This window comes from Diuraphis noxia, unplaced genomic scaffold (assembly GCF_037042655.1).
Source record: "Diuraphis noxia isolate RWA-SAM2 unplaced genomic scaffold, SU_Dnox_SAM2 contig0004, whole genome shotgun sequence".
NCBI classification, from domain to species: domain Eukaryota; kingdom Metazoa; phylum Arthropoda; class Insecta; order Hemiptera; family Aphididae; genus Diuraphis; species Diuraphis noxia.
The window spans coordinates 4,569,512-4,591,189 of record NW_028301714.1 but is presented as its reverse complement, the minus strand read 5'-3'; the positions used below and the strand labels follow the sequence as shown (position 1 = coordinate 4,591,189).

Below are 21,678 nucleotides of genomic sequence, written 5' to 3'. Positions count from 1 at the left end.
CACATATTTGTGCGTGCAAAAACGGTTTATGACATTAATTAGGTTATCTTGAATTGACGGTCCTTTTAATTGAATGTCGTTAAGACCACAGAATATAACAATCAGAATAGACACTGATAATATTTTACACAGGCAGCATAGGAAAACGGCTTGAGTCAGTCGGCCATGACACCTAAGGTATACACTTTATAGTATTGCCAGCTCAACCGAACAGTTTAACCAGTATTTACTGAAAAAAAAGTGGAACCCATTTTTATAATAAAAAATCTGGATATTCATTTATCGATGACCTCATTATAATATTCAAAATTATATTTTAGATTCTGAGCCATGAATGTATTTACTATTTTGAGTATTTCTATTGTTAATTAATTTTTAAGTTGTCCACTTATTAATGAACATACTTTTTTAATTTCTTATTCAAAGGTGCAAATAGTGTTTGGAACTTGTGGGGAGGGAGACTAAAGCCTTACTTTTATAATATTGAATAATCTTAGAACAAAATTTAGGATATGTTTTAGGGGCTTAGCCCCTAAAGCCCCCCCCCCCTATTTGCACCTATGTTCTTATTACAAAGCAGAATATTTTGATACATTGAAATTTAATGATAGTTAAGTTAAGTTAATTTATTTTGTTATCAATTTTATAATATTTCACTATTTCAGTCTTTAGTTTTCATTTCAAAAAATGTTTACCATGATATCATTCAAATCTAACTTATATGGAAATACTGTATAAAGTATAAAAACTATAGTCTATAATTTAGTTTTGTGTTGAAAAAAATTTAGTACACTAGAATATAACAATGCTAGCGTTGTATAAACAAATTAACTTTTTTTTAACTTAATAAAAAGTTAACAAAAAGTGTGTATTAACTTTTAATTTTTTGTTATTGGTGCATCTTAAATTAATTTAACTAAGTTAAAAAAAAAAACATTAACTTGCCCTACCTTGCTTTTTGGTGTACTTAACTACAACTGTTAGCAATTCCTGTAATTAGTCTTCTTACACAAAATATAACAATGCTTCCAATCTATGGTTTTATTATGTGATGGGAATATATATTAAGTCATATGGACACAACAAAAAGTATATGCAAATAATTCACAATCAACAAAATATATTAATAAAAAAAACAATAGTAGTACATTACATGAGAATAAAAAATAATACTAATAATACATATAACATTCTAAAGGTGGTAAAGAATATCTAAATGTTTCCTTCCTGTTAATTACATATCTTTATTTAATTTATTTATTGAATAATATATCCTAATTCGAATATATAGATTTTTAAGAAATTCTAGGTCAAAATTTTTGCATGAATGTTCAAATGGAACATTTTCAATTAAATTTTTTAGCTTTCTGCCAACTATTGCTAAGATAGGAAAGTTAATTATAATAATTTCGTCTAATTGATTAATATAATTAAAAAAATTATCTGGAGGAACATTTAAATTTCCATGATTAGAATGATTGGCAGTTTCGTAGGATTTGTAATATGTAAATAAAAATGATTGGTCCATTGTTGTTGGTGCTTAGCATAATTTAGGCATACATCACAGCTATGTTTTTCAATACATTTTTTTATTAAGTAACCACACACATAAGTAAGGGCATTTTGGGCAGGTTAGTTTAATTCACGGTAATCTGTGGTACCTATTTTTAAATTACAAAAATTAAATGGAGATTTCTCTGGAAATAGCACACACGAATTGCTCAACGGTGGTGAAATTTGCCCAATAGTTGTTAAAATTTCACTCATGTCTTCTAAGCAATTTGATCCTTCGGAGTGTTTGAAATAATTGACAAAAAATATTTTTTTAAAAGCCCAAAGAAACTGTATTGGTGTGGGATTAACATTATTGCCGTTTTGATTTCGAAATATTCCAAACAGATTTTCAAGGACATCTTGATTAAATCTATAAGAAATAGAAATTGAATCCTTTTGTTTTGTTGGAGTACTCGTGGCAACTGAATTATTAAACAATAATGGATCTGATATACTAGTATCCACACATGAAGTACTGCAAGCATGTTCTTTAAAAATCATTGCTATAAAAATAAATAATTGACAGTAAAGTATAAAATATGCATTATAATTACAGAAATTAGTAGGAACAGCATTAGGCAATAAAACTGTTTTATCAGGGTTTGAAAACATTTTGTCCTCAAAATGGTCTGAACACACTACATGGTGGTTTTTCTAATAAATCTTGATGACTGCAATTTAATAGCCAATTCTTACGACTAAATTTTTAAAATTATAATTAGATACATATACATAATATATTAAAATTTATATACATTAGTGACATACTAGATTAAACTTACCGCAATTCATCTTTAGGTATCTTAAACATTTTGCACTTCTTCATAGTCAACTTACTAGAATTATTGCATTCTTTCACAATGTATAAATTCACCATGATGATAGCACAGAATAAAACAGTTAGAAATTTATATATTGAAAAATATAAAATGTCGATCAAACAAATAAATTCAAAATACAAAAACAGCGTTAAGTGCAAAGGTGCAAAGGAGTCAGTGAGTCACTAGTCTACGTAGTGCGTTTAAAACGGCAGTTCGACACGGACAGCCGACAGACCAAACCATGACCAAGTCATGGACCAAACAATAAACATAAAAATGGTGACAACGTAAAAATGAGGTACTTATCATTACTATACTCAGTGTGAACATTTATACAAACGTAAAAATTCTTTATTATGCCATGCTAATGTACACACTGTGTACCTCAAGTGTTATGGCCGACTGATTCTCATTATCGGCCCGCCGCCCAAAAGTGTCCACCCCCTGTTAAGACTATTACCCCTATCTGTAGCACACGACGCGTCGAAAACGACCCGCAGCTTTGTCGTTAAACTGTTATCGCGTAACACGGCGTGGTGCGGTATATAATAAACTGGTTTATCATTTTCATTATGTTTTGATAAACAATTCGTGCACAATTTTAATTTAGTAACATTTTCTCGTCGCTCTTTAACCGTGAGATCTAAAAATTGTTTGCATTTATAAATTACGTGAGGCTCTTCACAAACATAGCATTTTACTACCGTAGTGTGGGCAAATAATGACTTGTTTTTAGGCTTAATATTTCCTTTTGTCTTGTTGTCTCTTATCGGTATTTGCGACAGCCCGTTTCCGAATTTGTGTAAGCTCTGCGCGTTTTCGATCGATTTTAAGATTTGGAAATGGCCCTTTAAAAACACTATCAGTTCTTCGACTTTTGGAACTTCGGTTTTAGGAGCTTGGGTTTCCCATGCTCGTAATTTGGCATTGTCGAGTTTTTTTTTTTTTTTTTTTTTAAATAAGGCTTCAACTCCTGAGGTTATTAGCCTGCAGTAAATACAAAATACAAAATAGTAGTCAAAGAGTATTGATCTTAAAGCTATGGGGACACATTATGTTTGACAATAGAGGGATTTTGTAGAGTATATGTACATTTAATTATTTTTCTAAATTAATTTTTCTAAGCCTATGTTTTTGAAAAAATCGTATATATTTTTGGAGTTATCTTCGACAAGTGCTTGTTGCATAGTTAATGGGTTCCAGAGGATTTGTCTGGAGTTGGTGAACTTTGGGCATTCTAGCGTGATGTGTTTAATTGTCAGCGCTTTGTCACCGAGTTCGCAGGTCGGGCTGTCTTCTTTTGTTATGAGGTGTAGGTGTGTTAGGCGAGAGTGTCCAATCCGGGTTCTTGTGGTAACTACTTCTTCGTGCCTGGATGAGGATGGGGGAGTTTTCCATGGGTCGACTGACGGTTTAATTTCTTTTAATTTATTTGTGTTTGGAGTCTTCTCCCACGAGCCTTGCCAGTGACTTTTAGTTAGATTATTTATTTTTGAGAGTGCATCTTGAAATGTTATTTTATTTATTAGTACCGAGCTGGGTGATGTTATTGCTTCGTTGGCTGCCTTATCAGCTAGTTCGTTGCCACTTATGCCAGTGTGGGAGGGGACCCATAGAAATTCGATTTTTTTTGTTGTGTTTGATAACTTTTCTTGGATGGATTGAATTATTTCGTTTTTGGGGTAAGGATTTTCGAGGGCTAGGAGTGCACTAAGAGAGTCACTAATTATACGTATTTCTTCAGACGCTAAGGTCGTCGCGTGTGAGATTGCATTTTGGATGGCTTGACTTTCAGCGGAAAATATGCTGGTTTCGTGAGGAGATTTGAACATTGAAGTTTTGTTATTTTCTATGAATGCGAAACCGGTTCCACCCGGTTGGGGATTTTGAGGCGTCCGTAAAGATTTTTATGTGGTGAGGGTATTTTCCTTCTATTATTTCTGAAAAGTTATTTATTATAGTTGAGTTTGAGGAGATTTTTTTGTCAAATTCGAGTAGTTGGGTATTGGGCTTAATATTCCACATCCACGGAGGGGAAGACGGGAAGATAATTCTGTTAAACATAATTGGTTTGAACTTCATTATATCTGCTATGTTCTTATACGTGTCATCGATAGTGAGAGGTATGTTTGGACTGTTATGTATATTCAGAGGTCTTCTGGTTGGAACTTGAGTTTTGTTATTTGTGAATTTAGTTACAAATTTTAGTGTTTCTTTAATCCTTCTAAATTCAAGTGGGAGTTCTCCAGCGTTGCACATAATACTTGCAGTTGGGCTTGTGCGGAAGGCACCTGTGTGTATTGAGAATTTTGCTTCTGGCCGTATTATAAATGACTGCACCGTATTCCATTTTTGCTAGTATAATTGCTTTATATATAGTAATGAGGCTATTTTTTTCAGAGCCCCAGGAGTGGTGAGATAAGGTTTTCATAATTTTCATGTTGTTGTTTGCATTTATTTTGAGGTTTTTTAGGTGTGGGTTCCAATTTAATTTGTGGTCGAAAGTCATACCTAGTATTTTTATTTTATCTGTATATGATATAATGGTGTTATTTAAATTGATGTGGAATAAGTTTTCATTACGTTTTTTGTGGAAGATGATACATTGTGTTTTTGATGGTGAGAAATTGAAGCCTGTTGTGGTTGACCACTTGAGGAGTTCATCGAGAGCTTGCTGGATGAGTTCGACTGTTGTTTTTATGTTCACGCCACTACAGAGAATGTTACAATCATCCGCAAAGATGGTATACTTTATAGGGGGAAGGATATTGTCAAATATATTATTTATTGCGATTAAGAACAGGGTGACACTGATGACTGAGCCCTGGGGGACTCCATTTTCAGTGGTATGAGTTCTTGATAGTGTTTCACCAATTTTTGTTTGGAATGATCTGTCCTGTAAGAAGTTAGTGATGAATGTAATCATGTTTCCTGAGATGTTCCATTCACGTAGGATAAAGATAACTCTTTGTCTCCAAACCATATCATATGCTTTTGTTAAGTCAAGCGCTACTAGGATTGTGTGTTGGTTTACTTTGGCTGAGTTACATATATGGGAGTGAATATTGGATAAAGTGTTGAGTGTGGAGTGATTTTTCCCGAATCCACATTGCTCTTTATTGAATTTTTCGGAGACTTATAAGTGCCATATGAGTCTTGAGTTAATTATTTTGTCGAGTACTTTACATAGTGTGCTTATTAGAGAGATGGGACGGTAGTTTTCTGCGTGAAATTTGTTTTTATCTGATTTGGGTATTGGGATAATAATTGCTTTGCGCCATTGGTTGGGGAAAAAACCGTATTCCCATATTGAATTGTAGACTAGAAGAAGTTTTTGTAGGGCGAAGGAGGACAGATGATGTAGGAATATGTAAGGGATGTCATCAGGGCCTGGGCTTTTGCTTTTACACTTCAGGAGTGCCTGGTTGAGTTCATCCATACTGATAGTGGAGTTTTATGAGTCTTCACTGTGCTGTGGTATGCTGTCTGTGACAGATGAGTTCTCAACTTCATTTTTGTGCTTTAGGAAGGATTTCGTATGGTTTTGGTTACTGTTGTTTGTCTGAAATAGATCGGCGAAGGCTTGGGCGATGCCCGGGCTAGTTTTGATAAATTCATCTTTGTATTTAATGATATTGGGTGTCGAGTTTCCTTTAAAAGTTTTAATTTTGTTCCACATAGTGGTAGCAGACGTTTGTTGGTTGATTGTGGAAACGAATGCTTTCCAGGCTACGCGTTTGCTATTTTTGGTAATAAACCTTGATTCTGCTCTAGCTTTTTTAAGTGCTATGTGGTCTGACAAAGATTTAGTTTTTTTAAAATGGTTTAATTTTTTTTTGTAATTTTCAATAGCTTCTTTGCATTCGGGGTTCCACCATGGTGCTGTTTTGGTGGCTTTGTAACGGGAAGATTTTCCTGTGGATATATTTGCCGCGTTTACAATAATTTCGGCGAGGGAAGCCACTATGGAGTCAATATTGATTTGGTCTATTTCTAATTCATCAGCATTCTTTTTGGCCCAGTCTTGATTCTCTAAGTGGTGATCGACCAGCTCAGTGAAGAGATTCCAGTTGGCTTTTGTAAGTTTCCAAAATAAGAATTTTAATTCTAACGTATAAATACAATTGATAAAATACAAAAATTAACATACATTTATAATTTAACTAGATTTTTATTTATAAGATATGCATATTTCATATTCTTGTAATGTAAAACTGTCTACAACAAAACTATCCAAGGGCATCTAGTTTATATTTAAAAATGCTCACCCTTTTTTTAATTAAAATATTCAGTAAATAACTATTTAGTTAGAATAAGTAGCTTTAAGACTTATTACATTTTATGTAGGTACTAAAGATAATAGTGAGTTATGTAAATTTACACAGTGCTACGAAATTGTAAAATATGCTTGATAAGTATCAATATATCATGTAAAAATGTTACATGAATACTAGGTATATAATATATTACAACAAAATAAAAAACCGAAATGAAATTAACTATGTTTTGCATTAGTATTATATTATGTAATTGTGTAATTTATATTATTATTAAATGTATAGTATCTATACCCAACAAAATTAATCTCATCTTTATTATTTACATAGAAAGGTACTTTAAATTTAAAACTTATTAACTTTAAATATCATGTAGGTATGGTACCTGACTGAATATTATTAATTAAAAAACCTATTTAATAGTTAACCTAACCTTATTAATTATTATCTAGACTATGGAGATTTCATTATTTACTTCACAAAGGTATGAGTTATCTGTCGGAGTCTAATTATCCTTCTTGACTCTAACAGCCCATAACGCACGATGCTCTTTATTTCTAGGGAAAATATTCATTTTAAATCCATTTTCACTCCGGTTATGACAACCATAAGCACAACAACCCGGCATGATGACGCGATTCAATGATAATACGTATACTTCAGTCTTTAAGAAAATTAATAAATCAATAAACAAATAATATTTCACAGCAGTTTCCTATACAATATACGTATATAAGTAGTAGGTACTCGATAGTCGATTTTCGATTTTAAATTATTTGAACATTTTGGACGAAAAATGGTGCCCATGAACAGTGATAACAGCCAACCAATAGAAAACGTTCAGCTGGTTGATCACTCTCTTATTATCTAGGCTCTCTAGTGATTAGAATTTCGATCGTTACACGTTATTGTTTACTTTATATTTTAGACGCACACTAGCTAATAGCTTACTAATAATAGTCATACCGATTGTTGTACCGAACAGGTACTCTAATCATAGATAATATACTGAAAGGTATGCTTGGGGGAATATTATATGATAATATTAAATAATGCTTAAAATTCAGTAACTTTACAAATGTTACCTTTAATTTTTATAAGAGGTCAATTCACACTAAATTTTCAACTCATGGAGCTAAACGTGATCTGCTGAGCGTAAAATTTGCGATGTTAGTAACTATGTTTAGCACTTTTAAGACGGAGACAACACATTCGGGTATAACGTCCTCTTAATCAACAAATTAGATTTTCACTTTAACCCTAGTTACGACACTGGACTGAACACATTACACAGGAATATAATCAAAAGAGTACATACATATAATATTATTTACATAATATAGTAGTAGGTTGTTTGGATCACAAAGTAGAGACTAATAGCTAATAGGCAATAGCAGTCAAATCTGTACTTTTTAAATAGCATATTGTTAAAATTTAAAAGTGTAATAACCTGACTTATATGTGTAGACAAACTATAATTCAGTAATCATAAATCAAAACAGTAATATAATAAACTGAATTCTATAATTGTTAACTAATTCATTAATCTTAATTTACAAAAAAATTAATGAAAACACCTACTATATACATCCTCTAAAAAATAAATAAAACCAATTAATTACAATAATAATCATAAAATGTATGTATATTATTAATATTATTTTCAACAAGAATAGTTTGTTAGTTTTCATTAATGAATATTTCACTATTGAAGTGTTAAATTTGTAATTTAAATAAAATTATGTTATTATTGATTGTAAAAAATTCAAATTTTTAATTATTCATGGCTATAATAATTTTCAAAGTGGCTTTTCTTAATATTAAATGTCTATTTAAATTAATAATAATCCTTTTTTTTTCGTTAGTATCGAGGACCGGAGGAGGAACCGTGGTGTCAGTACTACTCCTCCGGCCACCATCGTTTATTAATAATAATTAATAACCATAAATTAATAGACTTTAAATAATTTATGATTGCTTTTTGATTAGAGAAATAAAAATATTGAAATTTCATTAATTATTCAATTTGAAATACTAACTTGACAAAATATTGTAATCTTTTGATATATCTGAAAATTGATTATTCTTTATTTATATTATATTATACTACTTAGTACATTACCCATTAGGTACACAACATTATTATTAATTTCCAATGTAATTTTTTAACGTAACTTTCTCATAATCCAATTTTAGGCTTTAAACTAGTAACCTAGTACCAAAAACCAAAATGCATATCAATGCGCTATAGTGACAGGTGAATTCATACAATGAAATGTAAAATATTAGTTACTTATATAAATTTAATGATATAAATATAAAATTATTGTTCAAAAAATGATTCATAACGCAGACGGTAATTCAGAAAATATATAAATAAGTATTATTATATAATGACATTATTGGTATTAAAATAATTTATTTAACTATTAGTAAAACAGTAGATCGAATTTAAATATGCCGTTAATATTTTGTTAGCGCCGAAATGGCAATTCTATATTTTTATTGTAAGTTGGTTGATTATATTATTATATTTGTTCGTATCATACATCGCTGCAGCGCGGTCGACGATGGTGACAGGTGTCTTGTGCTGACCACCCAGTGTATGTGTGATAAATTCTAGTATTCAGTGGTTTTGTCACCTAATGTCGTTCTTTTTCTTTTTATAGTGTTGGTGACACTGGCATTCTTCATGTTTGAATCTCCTTCGTAAAAATCGCCGTTTTTTGTCGTTATACTCGTTCTGTTTTTTTTCTAACTTTGCACTGTCAATTCTCTCATGTTCTCGTAAATGCGAAATGGTCATCGTATTGTCTTGTTCCTGCTGAGAACCACGTTTTTTCTTCATTGTATCTCTAGTGAGTATCGTTCACATGACAGTTTCTCGCATTAAATTATTTCATCTTTACAGGTTGTATTGCTCATTTGTGTGTGTTGTTGGCATCTGCTCGATTTTTCCGTTGTCACATTTTATGTAACTGCAGGCTTCTTGTTTTAGTTTGGTTCTACGTTGTCTGCGTTGTGATAGGTTCTAGTAGTCGCACGTGTGCGGGTTGTATTACTTTATATTTATTGATTACGTCCCCGGCACGGTCGCGTGGGATAAAATCCGCTACTTGACCTATCACTAGTGAGTTTTGTGTATTTATTATAGGCCGACGAGCCTATTTATTATTACTATACTTATACTATCTAATATTAGAGTTTATATGAAAATATTATGCTGTTGTTAATAATTATTTGTATGCTATACTGTTTGTTAATAATTCATATTATGTAACAATAAAGATTAAAATGTTATCAACGCACAAGTGTTGTCAATAATATAGTTCCTACACGGATAGCGGCACCTTTTGTTGCCTATCCATTATTAGGCCGTTAAGGCATTTATCTATTAATATTGTAGATTGCTGAAAGCGAGCCAACATATTTCTTTCGACGTACTTTAAAATGTTCAAGTGCCCACTGTTACGGATCTCCAAGGAGGTCCGCGCACAAATAAAATAACGAACACTGCCGAACTAAATATTACTTTCTATATTTAATTTGAAAAGAAAAACTTACAATCAAGTTTAAAAAGTTAATATAATATTCTGTGAAATGGTCTGATACAAATAAGACTCTGTGAAAAATACAATGTTCTGCCTACTACTCTAGAATCCAACTGACACGGCATGCTATACTAGCAGTACCTATGGCCAGGGCTTGCCTGCAATTCTTCCAGCCAGTCGCCGTCGTAGTTAGAATATTAATATACAATATTATATATATATCTTTAAACAAGTACCTATCTAATTTTGTCCAAATATAAACTTAATACATCTATAAAAAAAATACTGTGTTGGACGTTGGTATATTTTTTAGTTGAAGTCTGAGCGACTTATAAAAAAAGGTTCATAAAATCATTGATTCAAATGTCCAATATACTTAAAAATAAAATGTATGGAATAATAATAAAACGTAGGTACTTGTCAGTTAATTACAATTAACTTACTTTTAAACGCAGTAAAGGTTATTAGAAGACCTATTAAATTTTAAAATTATATAAAATTATGCTTTAGTAATATAAACAATATCTAATACATCAACATTTAATTTTTGTTTTAAATTTGCGGAATATCAAATATTTTGAGTCAGGTACTATTTATAAATTAATTATAAATTTAAAGTATTACTTTTACAGTGTTCTAAAAATAAAACATCACATTTTTATTAGTCCATCTTATCTATTTAGGTACTAAAAATTAGAAATGTAGAATTAATTTATATTTTGATATACAAATCATTTATGACAAAACATTTTACTGCAAATACGATCATACTAAATCAATAAATTATGCCATACCTTGTAATTTTGCTGGTGTCAAATCGTTAGTAACTGCAGGCATAATCCAAATTGCAACACATAAAGTTGTAAATGTTATTAAAATATATTTGAAACAAGTCATTTTGATTCAAAATAAGAGGATAACTGAGTTAATGTGAATGTTGAATAATAAATGAAATAAAATAAGATTTCTCTATTACTTTTATAAGCGATAAGATAAATGTTGTTTAAAATAATATGTTGTTTATTTATGGCCATCTGCGGCATGTGTGATTTGAAAATGATTATTTACCCAGGTGATAGGTATATGAGAATTTTTCAATTGATGTTTTTTTTTTTTGTGAGTTGAAAGGTCCATTTTCTAAACGTAATTACAACAAAATATGCAATATACATTTTTTTACATGAAAAAGTTTAAGGTTTGCTAAATTATAATTTCAACATTAATACACTGAACGAAAAACCTATATGAAATTAATAATACTGAGTTGAATTAATAATAAAGCAATTAAAATATAGTCAATAAAGGCAATTACTAATAGTAGTATAGATGTACCATTCCTGGCACAGTCCTTAAATCTATCAATAAAAGATCACAAAGAAAACAATGTGTAAAAAGATCAGACAATTGAAATGCAATAATTATTAAAATATTTTTCATAGAATTTATGATATTAATAATTGAAAATTTAAATGCAATATTCCCCAAAAAAATTTAGTGATATGTTAATAACATCAGAAATATCATAACTAATATTCCTTCAATAAAATATCATAAATTAAATAATTGATATAAGTTCAGAATAACATCAGAAATTAAATAACGAAATGAAATCGAAAAAAATAAATTGAAATACAAATGCAAAATAAAACTATCATTCAATTACATAAAAATATCATAAATGCCCATAACGCTCACCCGAATAAGGTGAGCGTCAAAAAATAGGAATGAACTAAAAAGTAAAAAATGTGCAAAAAGATCAGACAATTGAAATGTAATAATTATTAAAATATTTTTCGCAAAACTTATGATATTAATAATTAAAATTGAAATGCAATAATTATTAAAATATTTTTTATTTTTTTTACAAAACTTATGATATTAATAATTAAAAATTGAATTGCAATAATTATTAAAATATTTTTTATTTTTTTTACAAAACTTATGATATTAATAATTAAAATTGAAATATAATAATTATTAAAAATAAATTGAATACCTTAGTTAAAAGAATTGAAATGTATAATAAAACAATGGATACAACTATCAAAGATTTTAATAAATTACAAGAAAATGAAATGCAAAATGAAATAGAAAAATCAATATTAAATAATAAAATATTTGTTAAGTTTTGTAAATATGAATACTATATTACTAATAATAAAAATATTAAAATCATGAAATATAATCTAAATGCAATTCCTATTAAAGGAAATATTATAATCGTCGATAATGGACACAATATTTCTGGAAATGGAAAGCCTTATGCTTCTAAAATACTAGAATCACCAACTTGGCTCGAAATTTGTAAGATAGCCAATGATATGATAATTACAACAGGTACTTTTTTATTCAAATATCTTCATGATATTTGTGTTTTTCAAGATTTAGGAAATATTAAAATTTGTTGTCTTGGCATGGGAGGTACAGATTCCGACCACAAATTGCTTAGAATATAACTAAATAATCATCATTTTTTAATAGAAATATTTCTATTAAAAATATCTTAATATATTATATTTAAATAAATTTTTTATAATTGTCAATAAATTCTAAACATAAATGTCCACATATAGGAGGATCATCATAGTTTTGAAACTTGTCATTGTTATACCACAGATTATCATCACCTAAATAATTTAAAATTTCAGGAGGAGGAGTACTCGAAAATGAATCAAAATATATTTTATAATTTTTTATTTTTTTCCATGCAACCCAATGAGAACCATTTTGAGTAGAATTATTTAAATTAAATATCCCACATTCATTTAACCAAGGTTTTTCAGGTAATTCATTTATCATGAAACAACCTCTAAATTTTTTTATATTATTTCCAAATTTTATTATATCAAAATTACTTAACGGTTCGATATTTATATTTTTAACTTTACTCCAAAAAGTTGTATAACAACCTGGATAATTTTTAATGTTTTTTCTAAATGTTGATATATCGAAATTAATCATTTTTTCGATTTTTTTTTTTATTTGTCTTCTATCCAGAACCTTTATTTTTTTCCATTTCTTTATTTTGTCGAATTATTTCCTCTTCTATTTTTTTCTTATGTTTACTATCTTTATAACTATCATACAATGCAATTAAAGCTGGAGTAGTTACTGCTGCAGCTTCTAGAAAAGGTAAAATTAATGGTAAAAATCCACCTTTAATTTGCTTCTGTGTGTAATCTCCAACCTTACTCCAGAATTTTTTTTCTTGGCATTTTTTAATTTATCTATTTGATTTTGATCTAAATAATATTTATTTTCTCCTTTATATATTTTATCACTAGCAATATGAATTGTTGCATTAGAATTTTTTTTATGAGCTTCAGCCAACTTTTTTTTATGGTTTTCACTTAATTTAAAATGCATTTTATTATACAAAATATTAAATTTTATTCAAATATTAAATTCATTCCTAAATATTTTTTTGTTTTCATTACATTTGCAGTTGTCAAAGAAGCAATTTTTTCATTCAAAGAACTATCAGAAGCATAAAATCTTTCCATTGCTTTTTGTTGTAAATTTTTATCAGCGATATGTCTTGTTTTAGTATCTTTATGATCTTTATAAAAATAATCATGTTCTCTTGCATATTCGTCTAACTTGTTAATCGGGGAATATTTTCATCTAAATTTGTAAATGGTCCTAGATAATTATATCCAGGCCAATGTATCGGAGGTAATTTTGAACAATTTAAAAAATCATTAAAAAACCCTGAACCTTTTATAATATCCTTTGGTAAATGCGAAATATACGACATTAAGTATTCTACACCTTTAACGGGAATATCAATTATCTTTTCTATTTTTTTAATACAAAAATTAAGAATTTCAAGTTTTTCATCATGATAAGTGTTTTTTCCCGATCTTTCTGCAGATGATATAACATGTAGTCTGTCAATTAATTGTTTAATATTATATTTTAACTTATTTGTTGTTTCTTTTGGTAAATTTAACAAAGATTGTAGTAAATATTCAACACCTTTTTTGGGAGTATCAATCAGTGTTTCCATGTTTCGTTTAAACAAATGAACAATACCAAGTTTTTCATTATGAAAACCATAATTTCCCGCTATTTCTTCTGCTAATATAAAATATAGTCTGTCAATTATTTTTATTATATTATCAATATAAATAAATTCAATAGGATTATTTGTATATTTTATTAAACCTTCTCCTTTGGGTAAACTTTGTGATTCTTTCAGTGTTGGTGATTTATCTTTTTTTGATGTTTTTGGTTTACTTTCTTTAGTTTTTGTTGATGTTAGTTTAATTTTTTCCCAAATAGGTTTAATCATTTCATTATATTTAGCACTTCCACTTGATTTAGGTTTTCCTGTGTTAATATCATTATTTTGGTATATTGAACCTGTTTCAATTAATATTTTTTCATAATTTTCAAAATCTTCTTTTGTATAAAATTCTGATTTTGTAACATCTGTATGAGTTAATAATCTCCACATACCTGGGGTTAGTATATGTTTTTTTCCATTTAAAATTATATCATCAAAGTCAAATATTATAGGGTATTTTCCGATCATGAATTCATCAGTTTTACTTATATGATATATTCCAAATGGATTAACACCTTTAGCTTCATTTGGTAAAGTTGGTAAATATTTTTGCGCATTTTCACCTAATATTATTATATTTTTAGGCATAGGAGATTTATTTGTTGTTATTCGTGGAGAACTTTTAGGTGTTTTCATATTATCTTGATCTTCTGTTAGTCGTAATAATTCTGGATTACGAGGTTTATAAGGAGTAGGTATTATCATCTTTTGAATATCATTATCGGTTTTAATAGCAACCTCTTTAACATCATTAACAGATGATTCAACATTTGATAAGGCTTTTAATATTGGTTCATAATGTTTTACTTTTTCTTCTGATGTATATTTATCGTTTAAAACTGTTTTTCTATAGTTATTTTGTAAATTTTTTTTAAGATTAATTATTTTTTGGATATTTTTTGGTGTATATTCAACATGTCCCTGAATAGGGGACGCGTTATTGTTGTCACCTTCATCTTCATCTTCATCTTTTTTTATAAAATTTAAATTTTTTTCGGATTGTTCTAAATCTGATTTTTTTAAAAGTTTTTTGTAAATTTTGTCTAAGATGAATTAATTGTTTCATTTTTTCTGTTTCGTTTTCTAACTTATTTCCGACCTTGGAATTGTTTTGGTCTTCAAATGTTATATTTTTTTTAATTTTATTTTTTAATTCATTTTGAATTTGTTTGATATCCATTTATTACATAAAAAATAATTTTCATCGTTCATCAATACTTAAAATATCATTACCTTTATTGTCATAGATAAAATTTTTTATTATGTCTATTGTTATGAAACCATATGTTTTTATTTTATTTTTTTTATCATATGTTTTACAATAAGTTCTAAAAATGTGTTTAAATTTGTCTAATGGTATAATTTTGCTAATAAAATCGGATCATATTTTTTCAATATAATAATTTGACTGATTAAAAACAATTATAACAGTTAAATTATTTCTTATTGTTTTTATATCTACTGAAGTATAGCTTTGTGTTAAATAAATAACACTAATATTCTTTGATCTCGATCTTATAAAATATTCCATTATCAACTTTTGATCTTCTAAAAGAAAATCATCAATAACCACTACACTATTAGGTTCACAATCATCAACAGATATTATATCACCATCAGAAAAATGAATGTTTATAGAAGATATTCCTTCAAATATTTTTTTTAATTTTTTATAAACTGGCTGATCAATATTTTTTGTAAAAATATATAGATTTTTATATGGAATCCAATAATTATAATCATATTATACAACAAAGTTGTTTTACCACAGCCAGATGCTCCTACCACTAAAACTCGTGAAGGTATTTCAAATAAAGATTTTTCTTTACTATCATCTTCAATATATTTTTTTACCATTAATTTATCCATTTATATATAAAAAAAATATATATATTTGCTATTATAAATAATAATGTATAATATTTTTAAAAAATACGATCAATATATTGAAAGATCTCAATATAAAACTTTTTTACCTATGAATAATTCACAACTTAATACACCTAATAAAACTACAATTTTTCCTAATTACGATATATCGTATTTACATTTAATCAAACAATAGATTGTCAAGCAAAAACTTATCTAATAAGTTTATACAGGGCTGGATTGGTTAGTCGAGCTACCGCGAGAAAATCTCGGTGGGCCGCTTAAAGTTAGAGCAGGTAGAGTCAGAGTGTGGGTGAAAATAACTACATGTTAGGATAAGTAAATAAGTTCGTAACGATTTTAGACGTAATAAACCAATAAAAATTAATAGAGACCCAAATTTTGGGCCAGTGAATATATAAATGGTCCACTTAGAAGTGAAAATCTCGATGGACTGATATATACCAATCCGGCCCTGGATATATAGGGTGATTCTTTTAAATGGGTACACTAATTATCTCGAAAAGTATTTACTTTTTTTCAAAACATTTTTTACATGGTTTCAATTTGTTAAAAACCAACGTTTTTATTAAAAAATTATATTTTTAAATATTTTTTATCCTTATCATTTTTTAAGTTTTTTACTTTTTTGAATGACAACATAGAGTTTTAATTTCATATTCCAAAGCAGAATATTTTTCTAAGTATTTTGATTCATAAAAATCGAATTTAGGGTTAGTAGTTTTTGAGTTATAAGTATTTAAAGTTTAGATTGGCATAGTGGAGTGGTACGGGATTACCCCGCAAAATGTTTGTTCACTACTCCGCTTGTCTAAACTTTAAATACATATAACTCATAAACTACTCGTGCTAAATTCGATTTTTATGAATCAAAATACTTAGAAAAATATTCTGCTTTGGAATATGAAATTAAAACTAGGTTGTCATTCAAAAAGTAAAAAACTTAAAAAATGATAAGGATAAAAAATATTTAAAAAAATATTATTTTTAATAAAAACGTTGGTTTTTTAACAACTTGAAACCATGTAAAAAATATTTTGAAAAAAGTAAATACTTTTCGAGATTATTATTAATAAGAGTGTACCCACTTAAAAGAATCTCCCTGTATTTCATTGTTGTACGTCAAGTATATAAATGTTACTAAACAGACGACCTGATTTACAGTCTGATTGTTTAAAATATGTAGAGTTGGATTGTGGTATATATGAACGGTTAATGGTTTTCGCCGGAATCGATAAGTTCACTCAGTACGCCGCCAGCTCTGGCAGTCCTACTGTATTTGGAGGAACACGGCGACCGGCCAGCAAAATCTAATCGTCTGTTTGGACGCTTTACTCATAGTTATTAGTTAAGTATACGCATTGGTGTATTGGTAAATATATTTGTGGGTATACGTACTAATAACATAGATTTATGTTAATTATCTAAATCTTTTTGTTAATATACCTATATACTTTGTATGAACAGTATTTTAAATAAATATAAAATAAATAAATAATATAATATAATGTGTGCCATAACTCATACACTGGATATGAATTGTTATAGCAGTAGTAATGCCAGTAAATATAATTAATAGAAAAAAAAATATATAAATATGCAACTAGTTTCAAATACTGTATACTATATGAATATAACTTATTCAATACACTCAATGTAATTTTGCAATAAAATTAATTTTAACATTTTACAGGTGTATTGTACTTTTAAAAACATTGTCAATTGAATACGGTTCTATAAAGATTAAGCCATAAAGGTAATATAGAATATATAAAATAAATTTAATACTATTAGTAACTTTTAATTTAGAATTATGATTTGTTTCATTTGTATAATTATAGCAGTGTAGATGCCGGTATTTATATTTCACTAACATAGTCGGAAATTAAACAATATGGTCGAAAACCACCAATTATAGATTAAAAAATATTAAAGAGGAGGGCAATATTTGTCTTAATTGGAAGCATTTTAAAGAACCTGTTCAAGATATATTATGTTTATCGCGTATTGGGTCGTATCGATATTACGGTACAGAACAACCGACCTTTGTACGCGATAATCGTCGCCTTTCCTCCCCTCTAGTCTGTTGTTACGATTTGTCGTAGGTCCAGCGTTGGACCCACGACGGAGAGTTGTTCGCTAGCACCCGCCGATCAGGCTGTTACGCGTAAACGTGCAGGTCGATTTCGTGATTGGCCTATTATTGTCATCCTATCGCCGTCTTGCTACGCGTGTGCGTAATTGTTCGCAGTTTCTTCGTACAATATTGTCTACGACTTCGGCTCTCTTGCTCCAATTGTATAATCGTGGTCACGAATAATTTGGAGTACGTTACGTTCGGCTATCATTCGTGAGTGGTCGTGTCCTTTGCCCGATCGATCTATTGATCACTGTACCATTTCCGTACCAGTTCGGTGTCGTGTTTCGGCTGTGGTACACATCAAATTGCTCACGCGGGAATTCCCCCCATCGGTGGAGGCTGCCGTCGTTTGTTCTGCGCATTGCAATCACACGGTGAATTCAGTTGGCAGCATCGAATCCGGGTGATATCATATTATTTATTATCATCGTCATTTCAGGCATCATCAATTGTGAAATTATTATCATTTTTATTATTATTATTGTGTTTATGACGTTTATGTATTGACTATTGATCAAATTGATCATTATATTATTGGTATGATCACGCATCTGATGCGTATTGATTGTTTAATTCTATTTTATATTATATTATTATTTGGTTATTTGGGCGCCCACCGTTAATAATTTGATTTAGTTTAGGTTTTACATTGTTTTGTATTATACCGGGTTGTCGTGGTCTTAGATATTTTATATTTTAATATATAATATATTTGTGGCACGACGGTGTATTTAAGATTTAATTTTCTTTCTTTTTACCTTCATATATATATGCAAGGCTGGGCATTAACGCGTTAATAAGTTAAAGTTAAGTTAATTTAACTTTTTAACTTTGTCATGATTTTACACAACAAATAAAATAACGCACGCAAAATAATTTAATAAAAATTATATTTTATTATTTACTATGGCTAATGACAATGTATCGTAATATAAAGACTAATGACTACCGCCTGGCCTCCCGTAAAGTGTGTTGGACGACGACGCTCCACAATCAAAATCCTGTGTCAGCGGATTCCACGGTCTCACCGTCGTATATCACACTATTCCTGATGGTCTTAAAAAATATCATGTAAAATAATATTATATTATAATATTATTCAGGGTTTATAAAACCCTCCAGACTAAATGAAACACGGGGGTCCTATGATCACCAAGTTTCACCCAATCCTGAGTGTCTGTGAGGATCCGAAATTTTCTGAGGAGGTCAGTGTCATTACAGTAAGAGAGAGAAAAAAAATATTACAAATTGTACAAATTTAATAAAATTACTAAATACAATTAATTTTATACTTCAATATCAACCTGACTAATACTTGATTTACTATCTGGTATCTCAGGGTTGTATGTTCTAATACGATTAATTCTTAGTTTATAAATTATTATACTAATTGTTATTGCGCAAAATATAGAAAATACATAAATTATTATTACATAAAATTCAATTCTTAATGTTAATAGAGGTTCTGAGGAAACGTGTGGAAGCTTATTAATATCAGATGCTATGTTTGCTAAATGGTTAAGATCTTTAATAAGGATGTTGCTCTTAACGTTCTGGGGTATAACATTCTTAACAAATTCTTCCAAAAGTTTAATTAAGTTATTTTTATTATTATCTGGTATAATATCATACTGGGTATTCTTAATTGGTCGATTAGTTGTGAAAAGTATAGAATTACCTATATGGATTTTACATAAGGGATATAAATTCAGCTTTCCTACCCCTGAAATCTCAATTTTAGATGTTTGTGGTGAATTTTGGCAATTTATGGTTCTTATCTTAGTTTGACTATAATATATCCAAGAGTTAGTTTGGGATAATTTATACCAAACTGGTGAATGTAGGGATAAAAACTTAACCTTGCAATTATTTGAGCTTGGTTGGTGATTTGTGATTAGTGAGATAGCACATAATTCGGATGCTGCACTGTGGTAGATTTGTTGAATGTACTTACAGATCTTATAGGGTGTTGCTTGTATACATTTTTCCCATTGTTCTAATTTTAACGTTAGGAAATGTTCATTGTCTCGGCTAAATCCTATATAGTCTAATTCTGGGTCAATTAGTATTATTGTATTCTCATTGTATTGTATCGGTAATGGTATCGGGTGATACATAGTATACTCATCGCTGGAAACTAAAGGAATTTCCATGACATATATTAAATAATTATTTTTGTGAATTATTGTGATTTCTGATATTCTGTAAAATTCGATTAGAGTTTCAGCGTTAACTTCCAATGGAAGAGCATTTCCGATAGGTATTTCCATTTTTATTTCTAACAATTCTCGGTATAGCTTTTGTGGTGTGAACATACTAGTGTGTAATTTTCCGTCTACTGCTGCATTTAAAACAGCTACGAGGTTCTGGGTTTCATATGCATGTTTGTTCAATATTACTTCAAATATCAAAGCTTGTTCTAATATTTTGTTTTTAAATTCTATTTTATTAATGTTTTCAATACTACTATTTGTTTGTTGTAAGAAATGAAGGTTTTCCTCCAACTTTTGTTGTTGCTTTTCAATTTGCTGTGTAGTGTGGTTTGTTTCTGTTTGTGCTATTCTTATCTTCTCTGGAGTCAAGTTTAGACTGTTAGCTTTGGTTCTATTTAACTCTATTATTTTGCTTATTATGAGTTCAATGTGGATTTTTGAGCACATGCCATGTAGAACGTTGGCCACACGCCTAAAGGCAGTTCCCAATCATCGGCAAATCCTAGTTTCTTCTGTCTGTTTATAACCAATGGCTAACATCAAACTACGATGATTTGCGTCAATTTCATTCAAGTAGGATAATGTTGCTCGAGAAAACTGTTGTATGAATAGTTCACAAGTGCAAGAGATTTCCACGCTTCCAAAATTTTCTGTCATTTTCTTACAAATATCCGTTGTCGCTTCATAGTATTTCATTATCATGGCGTATTTCGAAATAAATGTATCGAGATCGAGGTAAGTTACCAAATTCCAGTTGAGATGTGATAATCTAATATCTCCATGTGACTCATAGTACAGTCCTTGATTTTTTTCGAAGGATGTTACATTAAACATTGGTGTGAATGGTCTGTTGAAATCACTCCTTTCGAGATTCTTGATTGAAGATTGTATAGGTTATAGAATGATCATATTAATTCTGAAACATAGTTTAATTCCTTTCATGAAACTTTTTAAATAGGTTTCTATGCAGAGTGACTGGTTTATTCTTTTTTAGTATTGTTAGATTTGGGGAGTCTGGGTGAGATTCTATAACAATATAGGGTCCTAGCCATTTCGGTGCTAGTTTCCCTTTGCTTTGTTTTTCTTGCATCATTACTTTGTCACCAGGGTTTAAGTTTAGAGATTTTAGCGTTTGGTCGTAACGATTCTTTGATTCAATCTTG

General features: G+C 29.2%; 1 long non-coding RNA gene and 2 pseudogenes across 1 annotated transcript; all 3 read right to left on the bottom strand.

The window, feature by feature from the left end:
• Positions 1–1,632: 1,632 nt before the first annotated feature.
• On the bottom strand, positions 1,633–2,431 carry LOC149055536 (uncharacterized; annotated as a pseudogene).
• Positions 2,432–8,298: 5,867 nt separating this feature from the next.
• Positions 8,299–11,156, bottom strand: LOC149055535 (uncharacterized). Its single transcript, XR_016191710.1, has 4 exons — positions 10,998–11,156; positions 10,828–10,839; positions 10,647–10,676; positions 8,299–8,721 (listed from the first exon to the last, which is right to left on the bottom strand). It is a non-coding gene; the product is annotated as an uncharacterized LOC149055535 (long non-coding RNA).
• An 8,432-nt stretch (positions 11,157–19,588) lies between these two features.
• Positions 19,589–21,457, bottom strand: LOC149055534 (uncharacterized; annotated as a pseudogene).
• Between the last annotated feature and the right edge of the window lie 221 nt (positions 21,458–21,678).